The sequence below is a fragment of the Camelus ferus genome, chromosome 29 (assembly GCF_009834535.1).
Source record: "Camelus ferus isolate YT-003-E chromosome 29, BCGSAC_Cfer_1.0, whole genome shotgun sequence".
Classification (NCBI taxonomy): domain Eukaryota; kingdom Metazoa; phylum Chordata; class Mammalia; order Artiodactyla; family Camelidae; genus Camelus; species Camelus ferus.
This window is the reverse complement of record NC_045724.1, coordinates 6,331,794-6,340,637: the sequence shown is the minus strand read 5'-3', so window position 1 is coordinate 6,340,637 and position 8,844 is coordinate 6,331,794.

Sequence of the window (8,844 nt, the reverse complement as noted above, 5' to 3'; positions counted from 1 at the left end):
TCTTCTGTGCTCCAGGGACTCTGTTCTGGTTATTGCTCCCTGTCACTCTTGCTGGATGAGCTGCTGTCACTGCTTTTGCCGCTGGCGGAGTCGGGCTTGCCTTGACAGCTCTACACTAGCCTTTCCACTAACAGAGGTTAGACATTCAGTGTCACTCAAGTAAAACTGTTACACCACGGATGCAAACTGGCGATCTTCCAGTAAATACCACCTGCCTCTGCTGAACTGGAGACCCACAGAGCAGCAGTCTGCTGGCAATTGAAGTGGAGAACTTTCTTTCACTTTTGCTTGAATCCTGAAGTGTATCAAAGTTTGGCGAGCAAACCCTTTGGGTTTTGTTCATGCCATCCTCTTTTCCCCAGGGAGCAGCACACCATGTGGGTGGCTGAGTTGGCAGATGCTCCTGTAACAGTTCTGCAGTGGACTTTATTGGATGCCAGCTCTTGGAGTCTCTTTTTGTGTCTAGGGAATTCCTGCCCTAAGAATCTTGGCTAGAGGTCAGAGCCTACTTCCCACTATAAAATTCTAAATTGCTGTATAGTTGTGTTCTCAGCCTCCATTGCAGCTAGGGTACAGAACATGTCCTCAGCATTGCTAATTAGTTGAACCCTTTCCCATGCCTGCCATGTTGGTCATCTGAGATACAGGGTCTAGTGCTCATGTAGCAGCGTCCTCACAAGACTTATTTTATGGCTTGGTTTTGGGCTTTGTTCCTGGCTGCATTGTCCCCAAGCTTCCCAGAGATTCTGTGAGCTTGTTAGTATCTAAAAAAAATTTTTTTTTCTCAACTTGGACAGAGCCACCTTAGGGATGCTTGCTACATAGGCAAGTGGAGAGAAAGGCCAAGAGAAGGGCCAGGAAAAGGAAGGATTTAATTCTTGTGCTTGGGAGGAATATTCTCTTCTTTTCACTTGGCTATGAACAAGGAAGCACAGAGTCCTGACTGCCATTGGCCGTCATCTGGCTCCTGCAAGGGACTCACTGTGAGATGGAGCCTGGGTGAGGATGGCAGAATGAAGTGGGGGAGGCATCTTGATGATGGTGTGGATCCTTTGACTTTACTGTGCCTAGAGTCTGCTCTGCTTCTGGACTTAAACTTATCTGAGATAATAAATTTTCTTATTAATAAGCAAGCTTAATTTGGGGCTTTCTGTTATTACCTTTACTGCAATAGATACAAACAGTAATGCCTAACTTTACCGAGAATATAAAAAGTTGCAGGTACTTTTCACTCATTCAACAAATACTCGTTGAGCATCTACATATATTAACTCATTTAATTGCTATAACCACCCTAATGTTACAACAACATAGTGTTATTATGGAGCTGGATGTATATATTTATGCATAGTTATATGTGTGTATCTATATCTATATAGGCACAAAGCATATATGGGTAGTTACAGGTATGGTTATGGCTGTGGGTGTAGATATAGATATACAGAGATAAAGATATGCAACTAGATGATAAATGAGATTTATCACCTATGGCAGCTAAATTCCAAAGATGAGGATACAGGTTGCTAAATACTCCGCATTCTAAGGATATAGTACACAGGTAGTCGGAGCCAGGAATCTTCTCCACAATTCTTATTGAGGGGTTCCAGTTCAGAGAATTATTGAGACATGCCACCAACATCACCTAGGTAATATGAGAGAAGGCCAGAAGAGAGAGGATGGTGTGTCCTTTTGGAGAATGCAGTGTTTGTGAGAAGAGGCTGTTTCTTTTCCATCACAACAGCTAACAATTTAACTAACAGTTTTTCAACCTTATTATCAGGATGGCCAATTCCTCAGGCTGGGATATGCTCTGGACCCTGCTTCTGTCATTCAGCTCATTTCACGTTTAGGTTCTGAATTAGTTAGTATGACTTGGGGGCATAAGTAATAGAAAAAATGGCTCATACTTGCTGAAACACTAAAAAAACAAATGTATTGGCACAATGACCTGAAAATCCAAAAGTAAGATGGATTTTAAGTTTGAGTGATCTGATGGTTCAGTGGTCTGTTCTGTTTTCTGTGACTTTAGCCTAAAAAGCCTCATGATATAGGACAACTACCAGTAGTAATGAAGTATATGTTTCCTTGTTAATTCTTGTGGGAAAAAGAACTTCCATCTGAATATTGCAAGCATAATTTCTGAGCTTCATTCTGATTGAAGCTGTTTAAGTTGCATGCCAACAAGGTACTGGTGACTATGACCAGGGTAAAAGAACATGTTTGCTGGCTTAAGTCTACCAGGGTCTACCCCTGAGGTAGGCGACTTTGAATCAGCTTTATGCAAAGTACATGGGTTGCATGGGATAGGAGGTGTATGTCTGAATAACAATCTGGATGCTGTTAGGAAGGGAGGATGGGACATGGATACTGAAAACTGATCAATAATGTTCTCTGCAAGGGGAGTTAATGATATAATGAGAGGTGATCAGTGATGGGGATATATGTAAATCCTAAAGAAGAGGCAGGAGAACTTGGATGGTGTCCCAATTAATGGGTAAAGATGTACAGCTCTTAAAGAAAGCTTGGGGTAGTTTTCAAGAATTATTTCTCAGATATGTGCCCTCCAGTGCTTATAGCAGCACTATTTACAATAGCCAAGACATGGAAGCGACCTAAATGTTCATCAACAGATGACTGGATGAAGAAGATGTGATTTTATATATATATATATGTATACCATTTGCAGCAACATGGATAGACCTGGAGATTGTCATCCTAAGTGAAGTAAGCCAGAAAGAGAAAGAAAAATACTATATCAATTATATGTGGAATCTAAAAAATAAAACAAAACAAAAACAAAAAATGAGACAAATGAACTTATTTACAAAACAGAAACAGACTCACAGACATAGAAAACAATCTTATGGTTACCAGGGGGAAAAGGGGTGGGAAGGGATAAATTGGGAGTTTGAGATTTGCAGATACTCACTACTATATATAAAACAGATAAACAACAAGTTTCTACTATATAACACAGGGAACTATATTCAATATCTTGTAGTAACCTATAATGAAACAGAATATGAAAAGGAATATGTATATGTGTGACTGAAACATTATGCTGTACACCAGAAATTGAAACAGCATTGTAAACTGACTATACTTTAGTAAAAAGAAAGAACTTGAAAAAAAGAGAAATCTTTCTCAGTAAAGATCAGCTTGTGCTTCCACTGAGCTCTGTATTCATTTATGGAAAGTCAGGTTAGGTGGTGTGTAGTACAGACTGAGGAAGTGTGTCTCCCTCACCAGCGATCCACAGGGAGAGGCACCCACTTCATTGTGGCTGCTCAGTGATGAGGAGCAGCTGCCTGTTGGCAACAGTCCAGGTGGAAAAACGGTAAAGTTGACCCTCACTCCCAGTTTTTCCTTTCCTATAAGTGAAGAGAACAGAAAAAGAGGGAGCGTACCAGTCAGGCTTATTTCCAAAAGCTGGTTGAACATTTCTACTTGGATGTCCCATCATTACTTGAACGTCATTATTTCTCCCACGTCCCCCTCTTCTCTACCGTGATGTTCCCTCCCTCTCTACTTTGGTTGGTGACAGTACTCCTACCTACTAGATCACCTGAAGCAGAAAACCTAAGAATTGTCCCAGATTTCCACTTCTCCATTCTGACACCGTGTCAGAAACAGCCTCTGTCAGTTGTTTCCTAAATTATCTTTCAGAACTTTTTTCTCTTCAGTTCTCACTATAAATGCCTTCCTTTGGGCATCCACATATATTGCCTTGGACCAATGCAATTGGCTCCACATCGGTATCCTTGCCACCGTACATTCATTCTCTACTTTTGCTACTAGAGTGAGAATTCTGGAACACGGATCTACATGCATTATAATTCACCTGCTCAAAATCCTTTATTATTACTCAGTCACTTATGAGATAAAATGCAAAAACTCTTTAGCTTGGCAGCTGGCACTGAAGGACTTTGTGATCTGGCCCCTGCCTACCACTCTAACCTCCTGATTTTCCTGATGGTCCTTTTCTCTCTGTTTAATCCATAGAGTGGGTGAATCACATGTCATACATGCGAAATGTCTCCTTTCCTTGGTCCATGCTGTTTCTTCTCTCTGCTTTGAAAGACTGCATTCATAAAGCTCACATTTTAAATGCTTTGTGTGTTTTTTTCATAAGTTTCCCAAGCTTTGTTGGCCTTTCTTCCTCTGTGCTCCTGTTTGTCCTTCATGTAATTTCATCCTCTGTCACACTCTATTGAAATTGTTTTCGTATTTGTCTCCCCAGTTCTTCAGCCAACCTACATTTCTTGAGTACGTTGTATGTGTGAAGTATAACTCCAAGTGGCCATTTAAAAGTGAATACTTTGTACTTACTGATTTCAGTTAGTAGTTAAGTGGAGATAGGAGTTTAACCAGTAAATATGAACATGGTCTAGATTCTAGATTGTAGGATGGATCTCTCAACAGGGGACCTGATCAACATAAAGAGGAGAGAGGCAGTTTGACTTGGAGTCAGGTTCCGTGCTAGTCACTTTGCATGTATTAGCTCATTTATTCTTTTTGCCAATAATAGATATTTATCGAATACTTACGGTTGCTGTACTCTGAAACGAGAGCTACAGTGGTAATACAAACAGAGTTAGTTATTGCTCTCATGGCGTTTACAGTCTAATTCCAAGGAGGCAGACCAAACAGACAATTACAGTACAGCTCAGTAAGCACCATAATTGGGTAATGTAAAGGGTGTTCATACGAAGGAGGTGTGCAAACCCAGGCTGCCGGGTGGGTGGTCTGTGATGACCTCTTGGAGGAAATAACATCTACATTCAGACCTGAAGGGTTATTAAAAGTTAGGCAGATGAAGGGAATGGAGATTGGAAGTGGGAGGAGGGGGAGTGGGCTTTCCAGACAAGACACTATTTCCTAAGGTCTGGAGGTGAAAATCAACATGGTAGAGTCAAGTGTATTGGGGCAAAACATTATGAGTATGTGAATATGTGCAGTTTCCATACACCCTTGACCTTAAAGCAGAGGACTCAATCTTGCTTATTAGGTCTTTCGCATAATATGGTAATGGGCTTTTTTTTTTTTTTTTTTAGTAAGTAAAGTGACCAGGAGGGTAGCAGAGACTACCTTTCCCAGGGATTTCCGTATGTGCTTCCTTTCTGAGAGAAGTCTAGGGGTCTGAACCTGCTGGGTTCTCTGGCTGTTCTAGACCATCCTAGAATGGATTACCTTAGCTATTGGGCTTGGGTGGAAGACTGGGGACCAGGAGGGGTACATGATGCAGATAGGGTAGGATGGAGGGTGGAGCTACCTGACTGTGAGAGAGCCATATGGCGAAAAAGATTTTTGCCAGCTGCTCAGAATGGAAAAACCTTCCCGGGAAGGAAATTTGTATAAAGAGAATGCTTAGGTAGCTTCCTGTGAAAATCTGTGTGAAACTCCTGTGTTGTTTCTTTAGTAACTTCATGGTTAAGATCTACCATGTCCTTCAAGCTTTCAGATGTCAGGCTCGTATTTCTGGGACTGGAACACCACAGAGAGACTGGACTGGGAATTCTTTGGATTTCAGAAGGAAATGTAAGAAGAAAAACAGAAAAAGTTCAGAGAGCAAATACCTCAAAGTAAAGAGTTGGGGAAGGCGCAGAAGGAGACAGAGGCAGTGGAAGACCAGGTCACAGAGGCTTGGGAAGCAAAGTGAGGAGCATGGCAATTTCCTCTTGGGAAGGGGCATTGGGAAGACAGGGAAAAGAACTCAGGATCAGATATGCATTTCAGACAGATTACTCTACCTCTGGTGTCCAGAATAAGTAGAGAGGCAAGTCTCAAGGTAGGGAGGTGATTTGCTAGTTAGGGTATGTTGCAATCCTTAGCGGGCATGTATTATTACATTGATTTTTCAGATGCAGAAACAGGATGCAGGGAGGTGTTTGGCAGTAAACAGAGAGAATTAGGACTCCAGACTCTGGCTCCAAAGTCCATAATTTTTCTAGCTAGATCATACTGTACCCGTCTACTAGACTGTACTACGCTTTGAAGGAAGAAGCTGGGTCTTCTTATTTATGGGTAACTGTGCGTGTTCTGGTTATCTATTGATGCATGACCAACCGTGACAAAACTCAGTGGCTTGAAACAGTACCATTTATTTTGCTCCTACCTCTGCAATGTGAGCAGAGCTTGAGGGAGACAACTCAGCTCTGCTCTACTCAGCAACACCTGGGGTGGCTTGAAGGCCGGGACTGTAATCACCTGTGGGCTCGTTCATACACCTGTCTGCCAGCTGATGCTCACTGTCGCCCGAAACCTTAGTTGGGGCTGATGGCCAGAACACCTCCATGTGGACTTTCCTTGTGTCCTGTTCCTTGTTTCCTCACAACATGGTGTCTGGGTTACAAGGGCGAGCATTCTAAGAAAGAGTGGACCATGCTGAAGTTTATATTGCTTTTTTTAAACTAGCCTTGGAAGTCACTGCTTGTTGGGAATGCCTCACTAAGGCTAGCTCATTCTTAAAGAAAAGAGAATTGGACTTTTGATGAGAGGAGCATCAAGGAATTTGCTGATGTGATTTAAATCAGTTACAGTGCCTGATAATAATAGCCAGTACTTATCAAGCATTTAAATATAGCAAGCACCCTTTTATATTGTTTTACTTGTATTGAATTATTTGATCCTAATGAGAGCCTTGTATTATTATACCCATTTCACGTGTGAGTAAATCTAGGTACAATAATTAAATATTTCACCTAAGATGACACAGATAGTAAGGGGTGGAACTACCATTGGACCCTACTCAATTTGCCTCGAGGGTCTATGTGCTTAATCAGTCCACTACACTGTACTATGTTGTCTACTGCAGAGTCTGGAATGTAGTCAGGAGCAATATATATTTGTTGAATGAATGAATATTTTGGGCTTCCCTCAAATGCTAGTAAAGGCACTCCTTAAGTGAATGATATTTCACTGTGTATCTGACTTTGAATGGGAGATGTACTCCTGTACGAGTGAAAAAGGTTAAATCATAGATTTCCAAGTGAGTGATGAAAGAACCTATTCATGGTACCTTTCATTTGGGAGATTCCTTAGGTATTCCATCCAACTACATTCAGGAGCCTGAACATCTTCCAAATAGATATGGTAACAGTTTCTCTCTCTCTCTCTCTCACACACACACACACACACAGAGAAAAATCATTGAAAGAGCATGTAGTTGTATGTATTACATTTTTTTCTTTCCCCAACCAGGCTTTATCTCAATAATATTCACTTTAAAAGAACATGTGAGAGATAATACATTCTCTATGGAAATTGTTTTTTAGTACTACTTTTTTGATAATTTAGAATCTAGGAAGAGCCACCTTGTGGCAAAATTTAGCATGTCACAGTAATAGAATTTACAGAAAAAATTATAAGCAGCTTTAAAATTAGGAATCCACTGTATAGCAAAATAAAAGGTATTGGTATTATACACAAGGCACTTAATATGGTTTCTGAGATACATAGTTTGATTTTAACATTAACAAATATTGTCCAAAGGTATTTATTGAGAATTCAGAAAGCCTAGAGTAATTCCTTGGTGTATTGCATACACTGATAAATTTGTATTTAAAATGCTCATTTCAGACTTTCAGTTGTCCCCTAGTACACTCAGTTTCAGCACTAATTTGGACCCTAAAAATGGAACTTTACAAGTATGTTCAATTAGATATTTCCTTAATATTTAATTATAATACAGCTTAAATTTTATTATATATTTCAATATATTTATGTAACATTGGTTGTAATCATGTATCAAGAATATGAAATTTTTTTTGGTTCAATTATTTACATTGACACCTTTGCAATTTTTCCTGAATTTCCTTCTTACACCCCAGAGATTCACTGAATTCACCTTCTTTCAGTTAATTCTCACATTTTCATGTCTTTCCTAAAACCTTCCCCATTTAGTTGAATGTGATAGTAAAGAGTTTTGCAACTCTTAATGAGTATTCATAATGTATACTCAAGTATGAGTTACCACACCAGTGTAGAGCTTCCTCTCTCCTCCTCTGGCACTTTGAAGATTTACTGGAAGCTAAGAGGTTAATTTAGCATCTTAGTCTGTTTTTATTCTCCTGCAACTTCTCATTTCCTTCATTCTTGTTCCCCTGATTTTACCTGACAGTCTGGTTTCTGTCTGGCGGTGGTGGAGTTGAGATGGTGATGGTATGAATATTGGCATGGAGATGTAGCAGAGATCTGCATCTAAATATCAGAGTCTAGAGGAAGAGAAGTCAGTGAGTTGGACTGAAAAGGAGAAAAGGTGAAAACACTGGGACATGCTGCATTTTTTTTTTTTTTTACAATAAAACCCTCTCTTTCTGGCTCTTGCTTCCCTTCACGTTTCTAAGTATATTTATCCCTCTCAAACCTCCCAGGATGTATGGCTTTCTGAGGGGCTCGCTTTGCTTATGTCTGTTGGCATTTCTGGGTTGCCAGTACTTCAACTCCAAATTTGGGATGTATGAGGTTAAAAGAAAACATAGGTAACTCACTGCTCTGTGGTTCCTTGGGTCTCCACGTCCCTAGCTGGTTTGCCTTCTCTGCACTTTTCAGAGTCGTCTTATGTTTGTTTTATATACAGTGTCCAGAGTTTTCAGCTGTATTTAATGGAAGAAATAGGGAGAAGAAGATTGACTTTTTCTTCTTGAAGAAGCCTCAAATTACTTTTTTTAGTTTTCAAAGTTTGCTTTTTATGAATCTCTTTTGTTATTATGTAGAGAATAGATTCAGAAGAGAAGGAAATAGGTTCCAGTCCAAGATGGAGGTGTAGGAAGACCCTAAGTGAGAACAGAAAAAAAAATTAGAAAGCAGGTTTTTCACCAAGGAATTTTAATCTACTTTGTCTGC